Genomic DNA, 22,250 nt, shown 5'->3' with positions numbered 1-22,250 from the left:
AAAAAGATTCTCCCACCCCACCACCCTGCTCCTTGCAAGGCCAATTCTGATCTTAGTGCCATTTTTCTGCTGATTTCAAGGAGTACTGGGTCCTAATTTGTAACCACAAACTTTCTACTACACGAATTAAAGAAGTAATTAAAATCTAAAGGGGCTCCTTCTGGCTGGAGTCTATGGACTTCAGATACTGTAACCGCTGAAGGGAACATCTTTTAATCAGCTGTAGTTTAGCTCTGTTCCTCTTTAGGACTTGGGGGAAATGAGGTCTGATAAAGAGGAAAATGCAAAATTTAAAGGGTTTTATTCTTGAAGGCAGATATTATCTCTTCCGCGTGTTTGTTGCCATTAATGTTGCTCTTGCTGAAAGCAGGTGGATGAAGGCTGTTTTCTGTGAGGAGTGGGGTGGATCCATTGGAGCAGATTAGGAAACTGAAGCTGTGGTCTACTTTGGAGTTCACTTTTGGTGGCTTGGAAATGAATCCAAGTGGAAAAGTTTAAGTAAACAAAGTTTGTCTCAATCCAGTGATTTAAAACCAAAGACGAGGAGTGCAGGCAAACACCTAAGAAAATCACTGTCTTGATGTGAACTGTGGCATGGTCTCACTTCTGTCTTCCACAGGTATGTGGGAACAAATTATGTGAGATGAGCTGTGGCCAGATCCTGGATTTTCATCCTTCCTCACCTTAGGCAATATGTTTTCAAGGGCAAGCTGGAAGCACTGGAGTGTTTTGCCTACACTGCGAGTATCGTAATAATGAAAACTTTAATACAAATCATTGCATAACTCCAGGATGATTGGACTTTTTTTCATTAAGAGCAAGTACATTTCTAGCTCTTGTGGAGAGAAACCTTGAGCTAAGTATAGCCTGAAGCATTTAAACAGACGGCAGATGAAAATAATGCAATGGTTGGAGCTCTTTTAATAATGACTCTTAGGGCTTAATTCATGACTTTAAAGTTCTTGGGGTTGGAAGTCTGAGGACCCCTGGGGTCTGAGGCACATCAATAACAGTAATAGCCTCTCTATGGATTGATGAGCTTAACTGAGAAATGAAGGAAACCAGCTGTGTTCAGTAATGATTGCAGATACATCACAACTTTTGAGCAGTGCCCTGCCTGTATGTACCTGGGATGCTTTTACCTGGCAAACATGGACCTGAACAGTTCAGCAGGGTATCCTGACCTCGTGCATGTAGGCTGCAATTCTCAATTGAATTGAAGACTTTTACATTTCTAGCATGTACATGTCCTTAAGGCAGGCAGGTATCAAACAGGGTGTCGAGGCCCTTCACCGTGCCCCCCAGTCATACCATGGTCATTTGCCTAAATGGAAACATGTGGTCCTGGCTTGTGCTCTTGAACCTCCATGTCAGAGCCATCACCTGGGGCTAAAGACATCTTTTAAATATCAAAGGGTTCTGCTGGAGATGCACAAAAGTAAAATCTCTGGACCTAGATGATTAATGGTATGGGTTGTAGCTGCAAATCGATGAATTTTGTTCTCACGGTAGTAAGACAATATATCCTGGCTGTCAGGATAGTGGTAATTCAGGCAGAGCTGCTATTGCTAGACTGGAAAGCTGTTCCTTTCCAGAAAACTGCTGTATGAGATTCCTACTCCCTCCTTGTCTGAATGGAGGAAAAATCCCCAACCCACCCTGTTTAGCAGGCAAGTCAGCTCTCCTGCAGTCTGACAAATACTCCAGGCTTGATAGTCTTGCTTCCTCCACAGAAACACTAGTAGCCATTTGCCAGCTGTTTGCTCTGACCTACAGTCAATGGTGTCTGTCAACACACTGTTTTTTCAGAGGTGGCAACGTGAGATCTAGTAACAGTCAAGTAATCGGCAGCATTGCCCAAAGATCTATTAGGCAAACTGAGCAATGCAAGAGCTAGAGCTGGAAATTGCCTTAAGCTTCCAGTCTTAACTGCAAGAGGTGTTAAAAAAAAAAAAAAAAAAAAAAAACCACCAAAAAACAAACCACAAAAAACTTGCAAGTCAGATAAAACAATGCTCATAAGCTAGGCTGCCTAGAAACAGCTTATATGAGAGCATCTATTTGGGCTAATGTTGATTTGATTTAAATGAAAATATAGGAGGGAAACTGAGCTGTTAAGTGTGTCTTTATGTGCCTTGTGATAGGAGCAAGACAGCTGTGTGTTTCCCTGGCTAAACTAAATTTCAGATCAGTTTCCCCAGTGAGATTCGTTTGGTGAAGGCTTTGTCGTATGCTGGTTAAAGTAATGCTGTGGCTGGAAGGCTCTGGCTTGGGGCTGCCATGGCTGAGCTGAGGCTCTGTGAGGACCTGGGGGGAGCCTGGGGGTTTTGAAGCAGCAGTAGCCCTGTTAGCTCATGTCCCTTTGCAAGGTCCTCTGCCTCCTTGACTTCAGCCCTCAGGGGCTGTTGCACCCCAGCTAACAGGATTTCATGGACACGGATGAGGATGCGCCTTGTGCAGCTCTTACCTGCATTGCCTCATGCCTCTTGGCTGTCCTGGTCCCACGCAGAAGGGGCGAGCTGGCCCACGTGCGTGCAGCAGAGTTGTCGGTTTGTTGGACCTCTGGGAGGTAACATCTGTACTTTGATCAGATAAAACTTCTGGTAGGGAAAAGGTCTGTCCAGGGGAAAGAAGTTGGAGCTGTGCTGAGTGTATAGATTTTTTGTCTGCACATCCCATAAATACTGTGCGGCACATAGCAGTGGCTATAAAACAAAAAAGTATATGATTTCGTTATCAGCAAAACACTCATGCTGTCACTTGAATTCTCAATCAGAAACTTTGCCAAACCAGCAATTTTTTTTTTTATTGTTGCAGCCGACAAAGTTTCTTGGAAACAAAATCACACTCCAGAATTAATAAATGCTGATCTGAAAGTTCCCTTTCAAGGGGATGATTTGCTGGGCAGGAATTCAAGTTTTCTTGTTTGTCTGAGGCAGCTTGTTCTCTTCTGAAGCACTACGTGCATCCTTATGCTGCTGTGAGGCAGCACCTGTGACACTGAGGGTGGCTCCAACCGTGGTCTGGGACGTGAGCTGCCACCAAGAGTGGGATGGCCACGCATGGCTCTGTCTAGCTCTGCAAAGCAGCTGGTGCCCTCAGTGGCCTTGCTCCTGGGCACAGCTTGCTGTTTGTTCAGCACCTCCCGCATGAAGAGGCTCGGGTTCTCCCTTTGTCTTTGCCAACAGCTTTGATACAGCCTAGGGAAGTGGCTTTCTCTCCACCTTCTTGCAGTGTGTCTTCGCTTTAGGTGGTGGTTGGGATTGAAAACTCTCTCTGTTTAGGAACTCGTATAGGCAAGGTGGCAGCACAAACTGAATGTTGGTCCAAAGCACGCTGCTGCAATCTATGTAGACTATGGTGGGTCTTCTTTGTTGTGTCCCCCCCCCGGGCAGTTTTGTAGTGTGAAGAAGGTACAAGAAACCCAGTGTGTTTCTGGAGCTTAGTGCCTCTGCAAACCTTTTTGTTCTGCCCCACTAAGATCCTTGTGCTGTCCCCATTGACCCATTAGGTAGGGGCTGGCCAGCACAGTCAGTGGCTTCTTGGATGCTGTGAGCTTAGGGCTGAAAAAGCTATTTTCTGTCTGAATGTGGAGCTGGTTGCAAGAGGCAGAGTGTCTCCTGTTTTTTTAGGGCAAGGAATGCCCTTAACAAGGGTCCCCTTTGTTCTTAAATAAATGTTTTTGGTGACCAAAAAGTAGGTACAATCTGAATATCCAAAAGCCATTGTCCTAGAAGAATGAAGCAGTGTGTTTGGGATTTCTACTCTCTTCCAAAGTCTCCAGCTATAAAAGTTGCCTTTAAACCTTAATATATGTCCTTCCTTTCTTTCCCTCTTTTATTAATCCTGATGTTGCTTGAAGAGTCTGAACAGTGAAGAGACTTAACCCAGGAGAGCAAAGGAAAACCACCACTGGTTTAAACGAGTTAATTTTTCCAAGGTGGAAATCAGTGGTGTATCTAAAGGAATGACTCCTCAGCTGTTGCAAAGCAGAGCAGAGACCTTGCTGCCCCGGCTAAGGCATGCCAGTGAGCTTGTGGGCAGTGTTGGCAGGAGATATGAGGAAGACTCATCTTCAGGCAGGGTGTAGCACCGTGCAAAGCTGCCATAATAAGCCAGAGCTGCTGCATGGAGAGGCGTCTCCCAGCTGCTGCAAAGCTGACAGAGGTTTGTGACTGCAAGTCCCTGCTGTGAGTGCCTTGACTGGTCTCCTGGTTTTCCTTGCTCTCCCTTGTGTTGTCCCTTCTAGATGAACTTGCAGGAAAATGTTCTTGCTCACTTCCCATTCCCAGCTGTGCCCAAGCCGCTCTGTTGGGATCCTGATGTGCAAAACAAACTGGTATTGAATGTGAAGAGCTAATTTCCTACTTTCTATTTAGTACTGACACTTGAGTTCATTGGGTCTCTTGTGTTAGACCCTTAATGAACTTAAGTTCAATTACCTCTGTCTTTAAGCCAGCCAGGTGTCTCTGCCTGTAATTACATGGTCTGCATCCCTAGCACACTTACTTTCCTTACTCATTTTCTCAGCTTTCTTTGAGCCTTTTGCTCTGCGTATTTCCAGCAACCCTGGGTAAGACCAGCAGTGCCTGCAAACTAGAACAGTTTGACTTGAGCTGTTTGCTGTGCTGGGTCTTAAACTGGCTGTCCCTCTCTTGTCTCCAGCCTGTGATCCTAATTAGAGGTACCATACTGTAATGCCAAATATGCCTGAATTTTAACCCTTCCTGCTCCCTATCCCCTAATAGCTCACCTGTTGCTCTTGCAGCAGATATTCATCCTGGCCAGTGTGGACAAGCCAGTCCAGTTCCCTTGTCCCTCAGCTGCCAGCTACCATCACTCAAATCACTGCAGAAATTAGTTTGCATCGGTAAGGTACAAAATAAGAAACACATTTGAGGCCAATCAACATAGCTGCCCCCCAAACACCTGTCCCTTGTGTTTCCATCTCACAGGTTGATGTCACAACCTGTGTTTCATGGGGCAGCACAGCAAAACCCAACCCTTGACTAACCCACAGGTGTGAGCCTCCATCCTCGTGACCCATTAACTGCAGCATGAAGAGACATTACAACGGGGGAGATGGAAAGCTGCTCAGCAGTGCCACTGGGCTTTAACAGTGTCTCATGTTCAGCAGCCATGAGTAATTTCTTTGGATTAAATGTGCATCGTAACTCATTTTTCTGAGTATCACTTGAAGAGCTCTTGAGGTTACGGATGTACCTCAATTCTTATATTCTGAAGTGCAGAGGAAACATCTTTGATTTCCTATTTGCCCTGACGTCTCTTGTACCTCTTTTACTGTCCCTGGCAGATAGCAGGACTGGCTGAATGTAGGCTGATAGGATCAAAGTAAATGTTTGATGGAGAAATCTGTTTTCATACAGCAGCTGACTCTGGACACCTCACCTTGACGGGCTGGTGTGATCTGTATATTTTGAAGGTGCCTCACCTTGCAGCTCTCATTTGTACCTTTGAGGATGAACTTGAGTACAAGCTGGGAGAACCGTGCTGGTGTTGCCACTGCTCCAAGCACTGGGCTCCGATGACAGCAATAATGAGAGGCCACGATGGGCACAGAGGGCCCACCTCCAGGCTGGAGTTCAGGGAAGTATGCCTTGCAATATGGACTTGGTGCAGATGGAGGCTAGGACATGTCTACAGGGACTCCGGGCTGTGTCCTGGCTGGTCATCTTATCTGTGCTAGCAGGAGAGACACTGTGTCTTGCAATCACGCCCCTGTCTTGTGAAAGACAGCTTGCATAGCCTCCGTGCAGCAGGAGTGCTCAATGGATCCCAAACTATTTGCCTTCTGTCAACTGTGTATCTATAATGACCCCTTAGTGCGCAGAGCAAGTGAATTCAGGCTGGAAGTGCCTCTTTTCATGGGGCAGCACAGCAAAACCCAAGCTGAGCAGCCATTGCCATTCAATTCTTGGCTGATGAATGAGCCAGCAGTTTTCTTGAGAGCAAGTGCAGGTTTATTTTCTTTGGATTATCCCCCTTTTTTTTTTTTCTTTCCCTTTTTTTCTGTTGTATTGCTTCTAAACCCATAGCCTACAGCAGTAGGTTAAGAAAACAGCTCTACTTAGATGCAGCAGGGCCTCTGGAAAACACACCACATGGAGATAGTAAGCTGATGTCTGTATTTTGCAGAGTAATCTGTACCTTGTGCTTTGGGAGTGCTCTTGGCACTGGCTGTTTGTGTTAATTTGGCATCACTGCTGGAGCCCTAAAATGCCTCGAAGACACAATCCAGCCTCACAGCTTTCCACTATTCCCTTCTTGTCTTCCTGACTTGAGCAGCAGAAATCTGTAATGGTGATGTTTTACATGTGTTGTGCTCCCATGTCGTGTTGCAAAGACTTTAATGCTGCATGTTGAGTCGCACTGAATAAGGGCCCGTCCTTGGGGTGCTGAAGCGGGTGTATCCCACCTCTCCGTCAAGACAAACACACTGCCAAAGTATGGGTAAAGAGGTTTGGGGGTGTGGGTGTTTAGAAGGCTTCCTAAAGCTTCTGCTGCTGCTTGGGACCACTTCCTCTGCTGTTACAGACTCTTCCTTCTCTTAGGTAAGAACAGATAAGCCAAAGTGGTTATTAATCTGCATCTTGTTCGTGCTTCTCTGCCTTTTGCTGAGATTCTTCAGTGTCACTTGCTAGGACAATATTACTCAATCTTAACATCTAGGTGATGACATCCAACCTTGATTCCTCTTTGTCCAGCTTTGACTTGAAGCTATGCCAGAGCAAAACATCACACTAGCTGACAGACTGCCATTGCCCTTTGCTGCATGCTATTACTAACTCCCACACAGGTCTGTGCGAAGGATGTTTCTTAAGAATTGACCATCGGGATGCTTTCAAGTGCCTGTGCAAATCTGGGCACAGCCTGTGGCCAGGAATCATCTAGCTGTGAAGCGCAACCCAACAAGTGATCATGTGGGATGCATGCACTGGAGGCAGACTTAGCAAAAAGACCTTGACTCGGTCAGTTGGTGGCCATGCAGTGAGCCCTGTCCCATCATGAGGCAGGAAGGTGAACCTCGACCCGTGTGTGCCCAGCAGCCATCCCAAGCACATGTGATGATGACAGCCAGCAAGAAGACACCTTTGTGTGCCCCACAAGAGAAGATGAACCCTGGACCTCTGCATATGTAACTTGCTTTCCATGCTTTAAAAGTTTTTTTGAACAGTGACATTGCTCAAAAAATGTTTTCACTAATGTTGGCATTAATCTGAAGGAAATAGATTACATCTCCTAACAGCAGATTTTAAGAGATACTGTATTTCAACCTATCAGAAGTGTTGTTTGGATATAAAGCAAAAATTAATTCCAGTGAAACTTACTGAATAAGCATTAATTATTTTAAGTTCATTAAATGTGACATGGGTTACTTTCAAGAAAGCCTTAATTGAAAAAGGAACCGGAGAATTTTAACTGCTTATCTGCCAGTCTTGGCCAATTATTCTCTGTAGCCAGAGTTAAAAAGGATTAGGTAAATATCTTCCCACTGAAACAAGTTGAACATGCAGAAAATGACAAGCTTCAGAATATCCTTCCTTGCCTTATATTTCAAAGAAGCTTCTCGGCTGGTAAGATAGAGCTGGAGATACTCCTGAAGTGCTACAGCCTCATCCAAAACCTTTGAAGTCAGTAGGACTGGGGTGGGTTGTGAGGACATCCATAAAGTACTACCATGGTCTGCCTCACTTGCCTGAAGCAATTGCTTGAGCACCAAAACTGGTGTTTGATCAAGGAAGAATTCTGTCCTCTTGTCTTGTACAGGACCTCTCCGTCAACGCTGACAAGACCTTGTACTACCCTGGAAGTGATGCTAAACTGAGGAGGAGTTTTGCTGCTCTCAGGCTGAGCCTGGGAAATCGGTTGGACTTGATGGCACCCAACAATAACTTCTTCCAACTTAATCTCCCGGTCTTCTGGAAAGATTTTGAAATGCACTTCTCAAATCCATAAGAGCCTTTCTGAAAAACCTTTTCCCAGCTTAAAGTGCTGTGGAGCATTTTAAGGACAAATATCTTTTCCTTTCAGGTATTACAGAGGTTTAAATCCTCCTCCCACTCATTCCTTGTGCTATATTTTCTGCAAAGCAATTATCAGCCTTTGCTAAACAGCATTATTAAATGCTTGTAGTCTTAAGTAGATCATACATTCACCTGACTAGTGAATACTCCTAACATTAAAACTCTTTTGCAGTTTTGACCTCTGGTCCTGCTGTACAGTCAGAACACATCTGTGCTTCCTTGATGGTAGATTTTGCACCAGGGATGATTTGCTGGTACATCTGTAGCGCTACCAGCTGAACTATTCTGTAGCACCATGGAGACCCAGCCCTCAAGGGTGGTGCTGTGGGCTTCCTTCAAGACTCAGCATGGCTCTCCAGTGCTTGGGGCGAGGCAGATGCAGTCATATAGCCAAGTGACCTGCTCCTGTTGAAAAGTGTGTATCGCTCCTGCTCTACAAACTGATTCTGTCACAAATGTTTTGCCAGGCTTCTCATCAGCACGATGTGCTGAATCAGAAAAATGCAATCCACCATATATTAGGAAGAATAAGCAATTATCCCTTGTCAATTAAGCCTTCAGTCAGTGCATATAAACAGCTGGTGATGCAGAACAGTCTTCACTTAAAATTAGAGAACCTTTTTGGAGAGCTTGTTCATTTCCATATATTTTCCAGATTTTCTTCCTATAAAAATATCATGTAATCTTTTTTAAAAAAAATAATCTGACTTAATCCTCTTGGTCTCCAGGGCAAATGATGTATTTTTAGGAGTGACTAATTAGCAAACATGTGGAAGGAGGGGATTTTAAGGCTGCTCTGAAAAGAACTGTCACTTGAAATGTTCTGGAGATGGTTGCTGGTTATTATGCATCGCCAGCTGTTTCTAGCTCAGATGGACAAGGCTGGGCTCCTGAACCGCAAGCACTGGCCTAGCAGCTTTGCTGGGGAGCCCAGTGCACGAGATCTAACAGGCAGACCCTGGGAGGGAGCAGCATTGGTGGTGTGTGGTGCTCCTCAGCCAGCACCGTTAATAAACCATTATAAGGAGAAGCGTAGCATGCATGACAGTTAATTTTGGCTTTAATTTTGTTTAATAGTTCATAACATTTAATCTCAATATTTAACTACCTTAAATAGAATGAACATCTTGTGCACTTTTTTGTTAATTGGCAATATTTTGCTGCTGGCTGCACCTGTGCTCTTAGTCCTCCTAAATCTTTCCCTTGACCTTAATTGATGCTCTTCGGGCTTTCTACTGTGACACAACTGAAACGGGTTATTTCTTTCTGCTGTTTGTTACCACCTTTGAATAGAGAATATTCAGTAAATAGTGGGGAAATGCTAGCTGAGTCATCAGTGATGCCTGTGTGGTCTGGAGAGGTGTATGGTCAGCCAGGAATCAGATGCCTTGCAAAATCTTTGGGGAGAATTTTTGCCCTTTCCCTTGAATGGCAATGCATAATTTTACTTGCAGACAACCAGTATTTCCAAACATAAATGCTTTGAACCACCTGAGGACAAGTACAGGCTGCAATTCCAAGTGGAGGGAGGAAAACTGCAGACCTTTTCCATGACTAATACGCTTCATCTACCAAAAGTTGAATTTATTTTTGCTTTGTTAAATTGCTGCTGTTTTAGACCAAAATGGACTTTACCAAGGAGTGGAACAAATGGCACCATTTTGAGGGCATGTGCAATGGATGGCTTGGGACACGATTGGCTTTTGGGAAGAGGCAAAAGCAAATGAACAGCTCTTGGAGTCTATTTTGTGGAGAAAATGCCCTCAACCCTCTCCCTCAGTGTGGCAGTAATTCTTCTCCACCAGCACAGCTGAGCAAAGATCATTTATCTCCTCTTGAGGCTTGATGGGTGAAACAGCAGCAAAAACTCTCTGCACTGTCTTCTGTCTGATTAAATTTTAGTCAGAGAACTTCCTTCTGTCCGCAGCCCCTCTGCCTGCCGCTCATAAAATGAACGGAGTACAGTAATTCATCCAGCCTGCATTCCCCTTAATAGGCTACATCATATTAGACGGTCTAATAGGTACTGGGAGCACTTCTATATAACTCATCAGTATGCTTATGGAGTACATTTTCCCTTCACCTTTCTCCAAGGTATCCGTAAAAGTATGGATATGCAGTCTGTGCTCATCATTAAACCAGAGGTAGTAGGTATTATTGCTTCTCATGGGATTGCAAGAGTACGGGCTGTGTAAACTCATTTGCACCAGCCAGAGGTTGGAGGCCTATATCTAAACTTCATCTTATCGCTGGAGTTAATCTATGGTGATAGGTGCTGATAGCAGAATGATTGATTGACTGTGGGTAATTTGTGTGCTGACTGAGGGATATGGGTAGAGAAGGAAGATGTCCATCTCATGAATCACATGAACATGTGTTTTTTATATGTACATATATACTATCTATATATCTGTATGTATGTGTTGGGATCAACTGCTGCTGCTCAGCTTATCAGGAGGAACAGAAAGTTGAAGCTGTGTCAGACAGCACCAGAATTATTTGTGTCTCTGTCATTGCTGCTCCTTGCCTTGGCTGGGTCAGCCTGTACTGAGTGTGGAACTTGCATGGTGGGGCTGTGCCTGGAGGGTTCCCTGGGATGGGACATGTCTCCTCTAGCATGTGTGCAGAGCTGCTCCGTGCTGCTCTTGGCACAGGGGATTGTAGAATCTCACTCATTCTGCCCTTGCCATGCTCCTGCATCATGAGTTTCTCTGTGCTAGTACCATGCTGGGATGGCTCCCCAATAGCCCCAGTCTGGATTTCTTCTCTTGCCAGAGGAAGATCATGCTTGTGGAGGCATTAATTCCTCTTATGCTAAATGAGTGCTCCTCATTATTCAAGTCCTGTGCAGCACATGGGCAAGTACTACTCAAAAAACTGTCTAGGGCACCAGTAATGCTGCTACTGAGCAACAAAGCATGCGTTTTGCTTGGCTGTGCCCTTCCGATAGGTGAACTGGGCAAACCCTCATAATCCTTACAGCAGTGATGGCATGCCCCATGGTGGTAGGGAGGTGGTGGTTGTACCTCTTCCTTCTGCTCTTGGCTCCAAAATTTAGCAGCTTGTGAACAGAAATGCTTGAAGGCATGTACTGATTGAAGTGAAACGATTCATTACTCCTCCCTGGCCTATGAGAGCCCTACCGGAGCGACTGATGCTATGATCCTCCATCCTGGTGTGTTGCTGAAGAGCTTAGCAGGACTGGTCCTCAGTGCTTGGAGCATCTCTGCAGCTAAGTTCACAGTGATCTCAGCTCTTGGTGAGGGAACAGAATGGCTCCTGGGTGGGAGAAGCATGGGCTATGCCAGCTGAAGTTGTTTGTTCTCTATAGGAAGCAGTGTTAACAGAAATTGAAATTTATAAAACTCTGCTACACAATTATTTAAGTGTATATTAGTCTCTCCCCTTTTCTGCCTCTTACGGGTTGATGCAGTCCCTGCTCTGCTCGGACCCCAGGGTAATGAGGTGACCACTACAGTGTGTAATAACTCTGGGAGCAATAACAGAGGCAACTGCAGTTTAGCAATTGTTAACTATGTCCTTTATTAAATTTTGTTATAGCTGTGCAATTAAGCTCAGCATAGTATGTTATGGCTAATGTGTTTATTAAGAAACCTAGTGAACCAAAACAAACATCCATACCTGATCCGACAAACTTATTTTCCACCAAAGTTAATTAAGAGGAGGATTCCTCCTGACTTAAATATCTTCTTGCTTTGCACCTTAAAACCAGCTAATTTTCAGCTAATTGGATTGTTAACCATTCTCAACAGAGAGCAATTCTGACAGCAGGGGTTTCCCAATCTCACGGGGACATAGTGGGCACCATGCAGATTAAGCAGGACTAAGCCTGGTGCAGGGCAGTAGCATAGGGTATATTTTGATGTATAGATCAGGCAGTGAGGTGGGGGGCTGGAGCAGAGACACCCAAAGAAATCCCTGGGGGATCTTGGCTTGGGTGAAGTCAGCACTAACCTGGAGGCCACTGGTTGTCGGTGGACGATTGCATTTTTGTCTCCATCTTGGGGGAATTTTGCGGTCTCTGCAATACCATTCAGTTTAGCAGGCATGCTGGTTTTTGAAAGCAATGTCTTTTTCAGGTGGATATTATTGCAGGATGGTTGTACTGTGGGACCTCTTGTGTTGAGGTGGAGCCACAGTTTCACTGTGTTCAGCAAATTCTGCAAACTCTTTAAATGTTTGTATGTCTAGAGAAGGAGGTTTGCAGTATCTGTATTAAGGTAAGAAGCAGTGAGGAAGGCTCCCAGGCAAGTATGTTCCTTTCCATTTTGCTTTTTTTTTTTTTTTTTTTCCCCTAACATCATCACTGTTCTAATGAAATATAGTGCTTCTTCCTAGGAACCTTGTTTCTTGCTTATACTCACAGACCCGAGGATATTGATTTCCTTAAATCCTTGGAAGGGCAGATGTGCCCAAAAAGGTGATGAAAAGAGGCAGTGCTGAACACCAGCACCTGAGCTGCCCCAGTGTCTCTGGGGGGCTCAGCTTAGTGAGAGGACAGGCATGGATGAAGCAGGAGCTGTGTCCTAAGGGGGTTCAACCGAGAGCCAGAGAGGAAAAAACACCCTTAAGTAGGCTTTCTTTGGTGCTGCTTTTGTGATGGCTGCTGTGAGTCTGGGGGTGCTGGGGCTGTGTTGCCCTGTGGCTCAGTGGCACATCTCCCTGTGTCAGCACCGCAGCCCATCCTCCCCCTGCTTGGTGGGCATGGGGGCCCGTGGGCAGCAAATCACTGATTACAGGCAGGATATGAAGAAAACTGGCATTTTAATTGTGTTTTATTAGCTATTCCATAAGCTTCACTGAGGCTTATGGCTGTGCTCTCTGCAGGGCTGTGAGGGTCCAGCTGGACCAGACACCGGAGAGGGCAACTGGGGGACTGGGGACATCTGAGCAAGCTGCCCTTGTGCCAGAAACAAAGCACTTCTTTCATCTCTTTAAAAGAAGGCTTTTGGTGAAAGCTATCACAGGTTTTCAAGAGAAGTATTTCAAGGTATCCTTTTATAGAGATGAGCAGAAATAATTAAAAAAACCCACCCCAAACTGATTACCAAGGTTTTATATTGCCTTTTCCCATAATAATCATTTCAGATAAATATCAGCTCTCAGGACAAGTTACTCATATGAATCATAGAATAGTTTGAGTTGGAAGGGACCTTTAAATGTCCAGTCCAACACTCCCACCACCCATATTCTCCTCAAAAAGCTAATAGGAGTAAGAGAATAATTAAGAGAAATAGTAAGAGATTGGTTTATAAACTATATCAATTTTCTTGTGGCTTTTTGAAACCTTACATTTAATTTTCTGCATATGAAACTCAATTGTCTTCTATAAATTTCTGACCATCTCCGTGTATAGCTGGTCTTTCCCAGAGAGCTTTTGAGACAGTGACTTAAATGTTTGCAAGCAAGCTTTGTTTTCTAAAGACCACTGAAGAGATACCATCAGCTTTGTCATTTTGTTCAGCTTAATACTACAATCTCTTTAAAAGCTGTCATTGCATCTGCCGCCTGTTAAGTAAGAGTGATATTTTTTAATAGTGAGAAAACTGTTTACTTATATTTGAATGTAATCTAAGATTAAAAACTTTATTCAATTATATTCTGAATGGTACCTCTGTATGATATGATGATATACATGTAGTAATGCAAAGTGATTTGATTTTCTTTGAGAGATTCATCACAGGAGGTTAAAAATCAGAATATTCTTCAGCAGTAAATTAATATTTTTCCCCCTCTCATAAAAGATAAAATGCTTGTGGTATTCATATATTTTAAGCTTGTTTAGATTCAAATTGTGGATGGTCTTGTAAAGTTTTCTATTGCCCTTTGTGAGGAGTAGCTGTTTATTCATTATTTCTGTAATGAAAAGTGAGCTCTGGCTCATTGGCATTGATTTCCATTTCACAATGTCTAAACCTCTGGTTTCAGGGAGGGCACAGGCATGCGTCGGTGCATAGCTGAGCCTCTTTAAAACAGTTTAAACCATAAATTACATCAGGCCTGGACTTTCTTCTGTCTCCTGTCGGAAAGCAAACTTCTAACTTTAAGTTCTGTTGCTCTTTGCAGGTGCTTTCCAGGCTGGTTGAGCACCTTCCCACCCTGCTCCCAGCCTCCTCCCTGCTTTCTTCACTGTACCAGAAGCTGCAACACATGCCACAGAAAGTGCAGTTAAACCACATTATCTTTAGCATCCAGACTGATGGCCTGGAAAGCCTGGTTCGGCCATACTGCTCACAGCTTGCCTGTATTGTTCCCATCTGGTCTGTGCAGTGGTGGACAAAGATATTAAAGCAGAGGCACATGCATTTCAGGAGGGTAAGAGACCCAGCTATAAGGCTGTTTGGTTGGGACTCATCTCTCCTGTAATCTCTCTGATCGCTTGCATGCTGCTGGCTGTTCCTGCAAATAGCTGCAGAACCTGAGATTGGGATGGTTTTGATTAGAGCATGCTGGGATGAAGACAGAATGTGCCTGCCTGATGTTTCCAAAATAGGAAACCTTCCTAGCACTGCCACATTATGGCCTTGAGATGGGAAAATTATACATTGGCTTTCTCAGGAATTTTCATATTGTTTTTCCTCTACAGCACTTGAGTCACTTCTATTTAATAACCTTACTTGGAGTGGGTTTGGGGGAAAGTTTGTGCAATGTAATGCAGCCTGATTTCAATTTTATGGCAGTTTAGTACCACTCGTGTGTGCAGCCTTTCCTGATTTTATTTCTTGAATGGCTATATAGACACTTTTATGCTGCCGAAGTATCTAGTACTTTGCTAATATAGGGAAAATTGTGCCTTCTAGGCACTGGCTTGTGATTGTGGAGCTGAAAAGCCACTGTGCCTGGGGAAAACTCACGGTGGAAGCATGCTCCTCCAATGTAAGGAGAAGGTGCCTTTGTGGAAAAGTCTCCCAAGCAGCAGCACAGCTAGCTATGGTCCAGACCAACGTCTTTCCTCTTTGGTATTGGACTTGGCCGGCATGGCTCAGGGAAGTTTTGTGTTGGGCTTTTCCACAGTAGATTGGTGCTGGGTTTGACTGGTGCCGGTACAGTATTGATTAACAGCCACAAATAATATACACTATAAAATAAATAAACACTGTTTCCCTGTCTGATGGCAGGGAGTGGTCCAAATCCTTTCCTTTGCCAATGGGTATCTTTTTCTAAATTACACTCATAGCAGATTTCAAGGGGTTTCCCTCTCAGTTATGGAGAACAGCCTTGAATGCTGCAAAACATCACTGAAGTGAGTCCAGCTGTGGGTGGGGGCCAATGCTGCTGATCCTTGTAGGGTAGATGGTCTGCCACATGCTTGATGTCCATCTTCAGTGCCCTAGCAGTATCCATAGCTCAAAGCTGGGGACAGCGTATCTGGGTCTCCTCTTTGTCAGTATGAAGCAAACTTCACACCTTGTCACTTGCAGCGATGTGACTGAGATTGCAGAGAACAGACAGAGGATGGATTGAAGCCATGTGAAGAAACAAAGCTGTTCTGCAGCTATGGAGAGAACTGCAGGCTCGGGGAACATCAGAAACTGAATGTTTTATGACATAAAACTTCTGCAGAACTTTTCCAAAGCTAAGGACACTTACACCACTGTCCTTGTCTACTTCAAAGGACAATAAATTGTTACATTCCCTGAATAAAGGTCATTCTGTGTGTAGGTTTATTAAGTACCTGAGATGTGAGAATTGAATTTCATCAACCATAGAAACCCAGCAATGGCCTTAATTTATTTTTTAAGGTTTGTCTAAGGTAAAAGATGGGAGGGCAAGAACTTAACATGGAGAAAAAGTTTTGTTGGCAGTCAGTCTGTGGCGGGTGGGATGCAGCTATCAGCTGGTGAATGCTGGGCTGAGACTTGTGTGTGGCACCAGGAAGGATCTGTTGGCTGTTTGTTTTCAGCCAAACACAAGCTGAGGAGGTTTTTGGTTGGTGGTTTTTGCTTTTTGAAGAATAGTATTACTCACTTCAAGGTGGTGGTTTTATAGCCATGGCTGGAAAGGTCATCATGCGTGTCTGATGTGTGACATTCAAACTTTCCAAAATGCAAGCAACAATATGGTGCATACATCCTCAATGGGCATCTTGCTGCTTTCTTCTGTAATGTTGCACAAAGGCTTTGGGTAACTTCTAGTAGAAATTCCAGACTTAGTACATTTTAGGACTGAGTTTCTCTTTTTCATGGCTGCCTCTCATTTGGTGTCACCTGTCTAATCTGAGATAGGCTAATGTCCTCCCTTTCCAGCTGATGAGCTCTCATGTCAGACCACAGATGTTCATTAACACCCAAATGCATGACTGTGAATTTAGAGATCTGTCTTTTTTTAGAAACCTACTTTATTAATACAGTCCTGGAGATCACTCTGTGGCCCCTGTGCAGTAAAGCTCAGCCTTGTTGGTGCTGGTCTCTCACCCAAGTTGCCTTCATAGTTCACACCTGCCTGAGCCAGTGCTGGCACTAAAAGTGCCGGACAAGGTTGTCCTCAAGCTCAGTCCAGGAGATCCAAGCCTCTTCCAGGAGCTATAACCCCTCTGCATGTATCCTGGTCACCTCTTTGGTGAGTTCCTCACCTGCTAATAATTCTTGTTGCACCCCCTCTTTTTTTCTAGTTCAGACTAGCAATTTCTCATGCAGTTTTATTGCCAAGCTCCTTACAGACATCCAAATAGATTAGACTACAACATTTCCCTTGTTGAAAACCAGTTATCTTTTTAAAGAAAGATATTGGATTCAGTCTGGCATGAGCTTCCCTTTGTAAACCCATGCTACATTTTATACTGCTTTCCATTAACCACCATATCTTTTAATTATTGTTTCCTTCATAACTTCTTCAGGAAATCTTGCACACTATTGCAGTCAGATTAATGGGCTTCTCTTAAACACAGTTTTACATTTGCTGTTTCCTAGCACACTGCCATTTATGCCTTGATAGATTTATTTTTTTTAATTATCATTATCCTCAGGAATTACCCAGTCCCCTGAACTTGAGTGCGTTAAGCTTTGAGTTTTACTTCCACTTCAGATGGAGGTGATTTCCATTTTTATTAACTCATTCATATTAGTCACCCTATTTGTGTTTTAGAGCTCAAAGTCCACCTTTTTGAGTGCAAATTGAAGTTAAGTGTTCATTTTGGTTTTGGACCATATGAAGTGTGGTGTGTTTTTTTTTTTTTTTTAATTCCATCCCCACTTTGCACAAGCTCCCCCATGGTAGATGCTGCATTGAAGAGACCTCAGCCTGAGACGGTGGCCCACGGAGGTTGTGCAGAGAAGATTACAGAGAAGCAGGGCATGCAGTGACTCTTTCCTGGCATAATTTTCCAGTCTTTAGTGATTTGCTTTGAACCTGCCTGCTGCCACAATAATCCCTGTCCCTTTTTTTTGCTGTCTGCTTTATATGCCCAACAGCATCTCAGTGCTTGCTCTAGTTTGTTTGGGCAGCAGTGTTTCTATTACCCTAGGGCTGGCTTCAGATCCTGCCAAAGTCATCTAGATCCTGAATGTTCTTGCTCAGCATCTTTGTATTATGAAGATTCCTTGTTGTTTCTCACTGGCCCCATTCAATTTCCTCCATGGGCCGAACTTTTGTTAACTCCATCACCACCTTGAACATGCTTCTTTGCAACATCCCCAGGGTTTTTCTTCACTTCCCCTCCCTGTATTCAGGGACCCTAGCTCTGCTTTGAGTGGAGCAAAGCAACACTCTGGGAATCTACCCACCCCTTGAAAAGTGATGTTTGAGATGCAGGAAATTCCTGGGTCTGCTGTGGCATTAGTATCACTGTACATCTTGCATTTGTTTTCTCCCTTGTATTTTGATGTCCTGCTGTATTAACCCATGCAGGGCACTTGAAACCTCTGCAAACAACACTCTCTACCCATCCCCACTGATTAGACCAAACATGTAAGTGACATGGTGTAGTAAAATACTTTTTCTTTCTTCTGATGAGTGGTTCTTTGCAGCTTCCTTAGGCCATTATACCATACCCACAAAGTGCTTTTGTACTCCTTCCTATAAACCTTTACTTGAGTGATGAAGTGGGAGATACTAGATGGGAGCGATAAATACAGAAAAGGAAGAGGATGGGAGTGTCTTTGAGGAAGGCTGGCAAATGGGATGTGCTCAGGGGAAGGGGACCTGTGTCTGAGCTGATGAGGAGGGAGGGAGGGAGGGATGACTGTAATTGGGGAAAGGGAGGGGAAAACAGAGTCATCCTTCTAGGACTTTCTGTAGGTTGCTGCCATGGAAAGTAAAGAAGTTTAGAAAACCCCAGCACCTGTTGGAGTATTGAGAGCAGGTTGTTTTCTTGACTAACCAGAGTTTACCATTCCCATGCTTGGCCTGAAAACAAGTTTCTGTTAAAAGAGGCACTGGCAGTGTGCCGGAGAACTGAGCAAGAAATGCCTTGGGGTTTCACCAGGGAGAAGAGGAGGAAGAAAAAAGCCATCCTTCCTGATCTGATATTCAGTGCAGCTTGTTCCCTGTTTCTTAACACTGCCTTAACATGCTCTGAGAGATGCAGTTCCCTCCATGCTGCTGCTATTTGCTTTATAGTTATCTGTTATTTCTATTTATGCTATCTAAACTGTTCCTGCCCAGGACACAAGTACAAGACACGTTTCAGAAAGGAAGGAGGATAATCTAAACTGTCTAGGCATTTCTGAGCAGGGAATGGCCTCAAGGTGAGTGGAGGTTTGCCAGGTCAGGCCAGCTATGGGGAGTGGTAAGGATCCGGGGGGGCTGGAGCTGAGCCTTGTGGCTGCAGCCCACCTCCATGCTCACCCTTTCCTGAGGACCAGGGGAAATCTGTCTCTGGTGGAAATGCAAAGATCTTCACGGTGTTTCCTTGCAGTGACCCCTTTCTGGCAGGATTTGCTCCTGTGTATGTTGACTCACGGCTTTTACCCCTGGTCAGGTGTGAGGCTTCGCAGGCTGCCTCCCAGAGCCAGGTGAGGTTTGTTAGTGAAGGGCAAGGCGGTACTGGGGGCTGGTTGTGGGCACATAATGATGCAGCCTGTAACGATGCAATTAGTGATCAGTGTGCTGGGTGATGCAATAACTCTACAGAAGCCTGACTCCAGCTGAAAAAGAGGCCAAAATCTCCAGTTAGATGCATCTGAACCCCCTGGGAAAGGGCTGAAGAGACTGAGCCTGGGGGGAGAATTTAGCTCCAGGTAAGAGCTGCACGAAGGAAAGCTCTACCGTTGCCACAGCTTTTTTTTTGGATTGTTTAGCGTCTCCCACAGCCTCTCCCGGAGAGCCCGGCTGCTCCTGGCCGGGCCGGGGGCTCTGCCCGGGGTAAAACGCCGCCGGGCCCAGGGAGCGGCGGGACGGGGTCACATCCAGGGTACAAAAGGGCCTGGGGGGCTGCCTGGGCATGAGCCCCCCGTGTGCCCGGGTGGCCGAGGAGGCCAGCAGCGCCCGGCTTGTGTCAGACACAGCGTGGCCAGCGGGGCCGGGGCAGTGACCGTCCCCCTGCGCTGGGCACTGGTGCGGCCGCCCCTCGAATCCTGGGGTCAGCGCTGGGCCCTCACTGCAGGGGGGACACTGAGGGGCTGGCTGGGTACGTTGGGCATTAGGAAATACTTCTTCATCAGGAGTGTACTCAAGCACTGGGACAGGCTGCCCAGGGAGGTGGTGGAGTCACCATCCCTGGAGGTGTTTAAAAGACGTGTAGATGTGGTGCTCAGGGACACGGTTTAGTGGTGGACTTGGCAGTGCTGGGTTAACAGCTGGACTCTGTGATCTTAAAGGTCTGTTCCAACCTAAATAATTCTGTGATTCTCAGGCCCAGTCTAGGCACAGGATTATGTTTACTAGTAAAACCTATTTTTCTTAACAGCATTTTAAAATAATAGTCTTGGCTAATGTAGTTTGCTGCTTACTGTGGCAAAGAGGGTAGTGTTATTTAAAGAAGACAATTTCGATTTTGTATAAGGCTGAAATCTACCCTGAAAGAAATGTGCTTGTAATTCTTCTTCTCCTTTTTTTTTTTTTCTTCTTTTTTTTTTTGTTTCCCCTTCATATGGGTAAACATGAGAATGCAGTCTGAAAGAGGCCCATGTCTCACTGTGCTTACAGGCTTTTTCTGTGATCAAAAGAAAGTCCTTTCAGCTCCCTATCTGCTTAATATCTAAGCCCAATTTACATTGATGTTGCTGTTCAGTGCCCCCAAATATGCTTTTATTGGTATTTGCAAATAATTAATCGTGAGGTTTATTGATGTTATTGCATATGTTAAAAATTTTTAGGTTGAGGAGAACACAGAGTTTCATAGCAGTGTTAATTAGCAGAAGAGGAAAGAAAATTGCAACAAGTGGAAAATCACGTTACCAGTCTCCTGGCAATGGATCTGTTCTCAGCCACAGCAGTATTTGTGGGGCACTGGGAGGGCTGAAGATGCAAAATAACTGGGACAGTAGGTCTTTCTGTGCTCAACAGAATAATAGTAAAATAAATGATTCTGAAACACTAGCTTGAAACTGCTTGCAGTTATTAAAAACAGTTTGTCTGTGTGTGGAGGGTTTTCCTATTACAGCTGGGGGGGCTGTGATGAAAAGACACTTTTATTAAAAAGTGGCACTAGTGTAGCTGAGTACAGTACAGTACTTTTGGTACAGTAAAGAAAAGAAACATTTCTGCTTGCTGCATCTGCTGAATTGAGGATGCTGGGGAAGTTGTACTTGAGGAGGATGAGTGTACAAATTGCCTTGATGAGGTGGTTTGGGCAGAATAACATTGAAACAAGTCCCTGTGCAAAGTATTACTTGAAAACACGCAAACAAAAACTGCAGAGTGTTGCAAACTGAATGCTACCCTGTGATCTTAGCACTAGGCTGGGGTAACTCTGTGGGTTGTAATGCTTCCTGAGCATTCCCCTCTGGACCTGCCTGCCTGGAACCACTGCGATCTTCTTACTGTTGTAAGTGCAGGGGTAATACATCAGTGTGTTTTTCTTTTTTTTCTTTTTTTTTCTTAAACATCGCTAACCCTGCAAATTAAAAAAGGGACCCATGAGTAATTATGCTTTTCTTTTTCCTTTGTTAAGTGAATAAGTGATGGTGACAGCTGAAAAATGCACGTGTTTTGTAGATTCGATTGTACAGACCTTGAAGGTCCCCGAGTGCAGGAGAAAATGTTCTGAGATACAGATTTTCTTGGATTCCCCACAGAATATTTTTCTCTGGCTTTTCAATTGTCCCTGTCTACACAGGTTATAAATCTAGTTCAGTAGAAGCAAGACAATTTTTAATGGAATTTTTTGTTAAAACTAATTAAACATCTGCCTCCCTCATCACCACAAACGGACAGAAGATTAACTACAAAATAATGGCCAACTTGGAATTTGAAGAAGTTTTGGAAGACTTAATAATTTGCATTCTCCTTCTGTTTTATTGGTTACTGTGTTTTCTGTCTGTTACAGGAAATTACTGGCAACTTAAGTTTCCTTGGTCACTTGCAAATGGCCTGTAGTACAGACTTTACATTGGCAAGTATTCAAGGAATGGAAACTATTAGATTAAGACCACCATCTCCAGGGGTGATTCTTATTCCCTTAATCATGTCTTCATCATCTGCAGTTTGCAAACAGATCTCAACTTCACACATCACAGTTCTGTCAAAAATCACACTGTCTGTTATTGGAAATGCTGGGAGGCACTTGACAAATTTGGATCAGACACCTTTATTTCACTCTGACATTTTGGTGTAGGCAAGACCTAATTAGGTTTTGAGAGCGATCACCATTCCTGTGGGTAACATCTTCTTGCAAGAGGTGTTCACAGACCACTCTGCCTTGTTAGCCTCTTAGTATGGACAACAAGAGGACGTGTTCCTGTTGGAACTGAGTCCAGGGGAGGGTGATGGAGGTAATCAGAGAGCTGAAGCACCTCTTCTGTGAAGGCAGGACGAGAGAGTTGGGGTTCTTCAGCCTGGAGAAGAGAAGTCTCCAGGGAGATATGGCTGCCTTCCAGTACCTAAGAAAGCTGGAGAGGGACTTTTTGCAAGTGCAGGTAGTGACAGGACAAGGAGGAATGGCTTTAAATTAGAAGAGGGTAGATTTAGATACTAAGAATAAATTCTTCACTGTGGGGGTGGCGAGGTGCTGGCCCAGGCTGCCCAGAGCAGCTGTGGATGCCCCATCCCTGGCAGTGCCCAAGGCCAGGCTGGATGGGGCTGGGA

General features: G+C 44.6%; 1 long non-coding RNA gene across 2 annotated transcripts in view; it reads right to left on the bottom strand.

Annotated features, from left to right (window-relative positions):
- The window catches only part of LOC308067392, a 55,744-nt gene that overhangs the window by 13,074 nt on the left and 20,420 nt on the right, over window positions 1–22,250 (bottom strand). For both annotated transcript variants that reach the window (XR_013929582.1, XR_013929583.1), the window contains 2 exons: window positions 5,004–22,250; window positions 25–4,969 (listed from right to left, as the gene is read on the bottom strand). The exon at window positions 5,004–22,250 is cut by the window's right edge. This is a non-coding gene — a long non-coding RNA (uncharacterized lncRNA). The remainder of the gene's footprint in view (window positions 1–24; window positions 4,970–5,003) is intronic.

Source organism: Falco punctatus, assembly GCF_963210335.1.
Source record: "Falco punctatus genome assembly, chromosome: 7".
Lineage (NCBI taxonomy): Eukaryota > Metazoa > Chordata > Aves > Falconiformes > Falconidae > Falco > Falco punctatus.
Note: the sequence above shows the minus strand (reverse complement) of the source record. Positions and strands in the feature narration are given on the sequence as shown.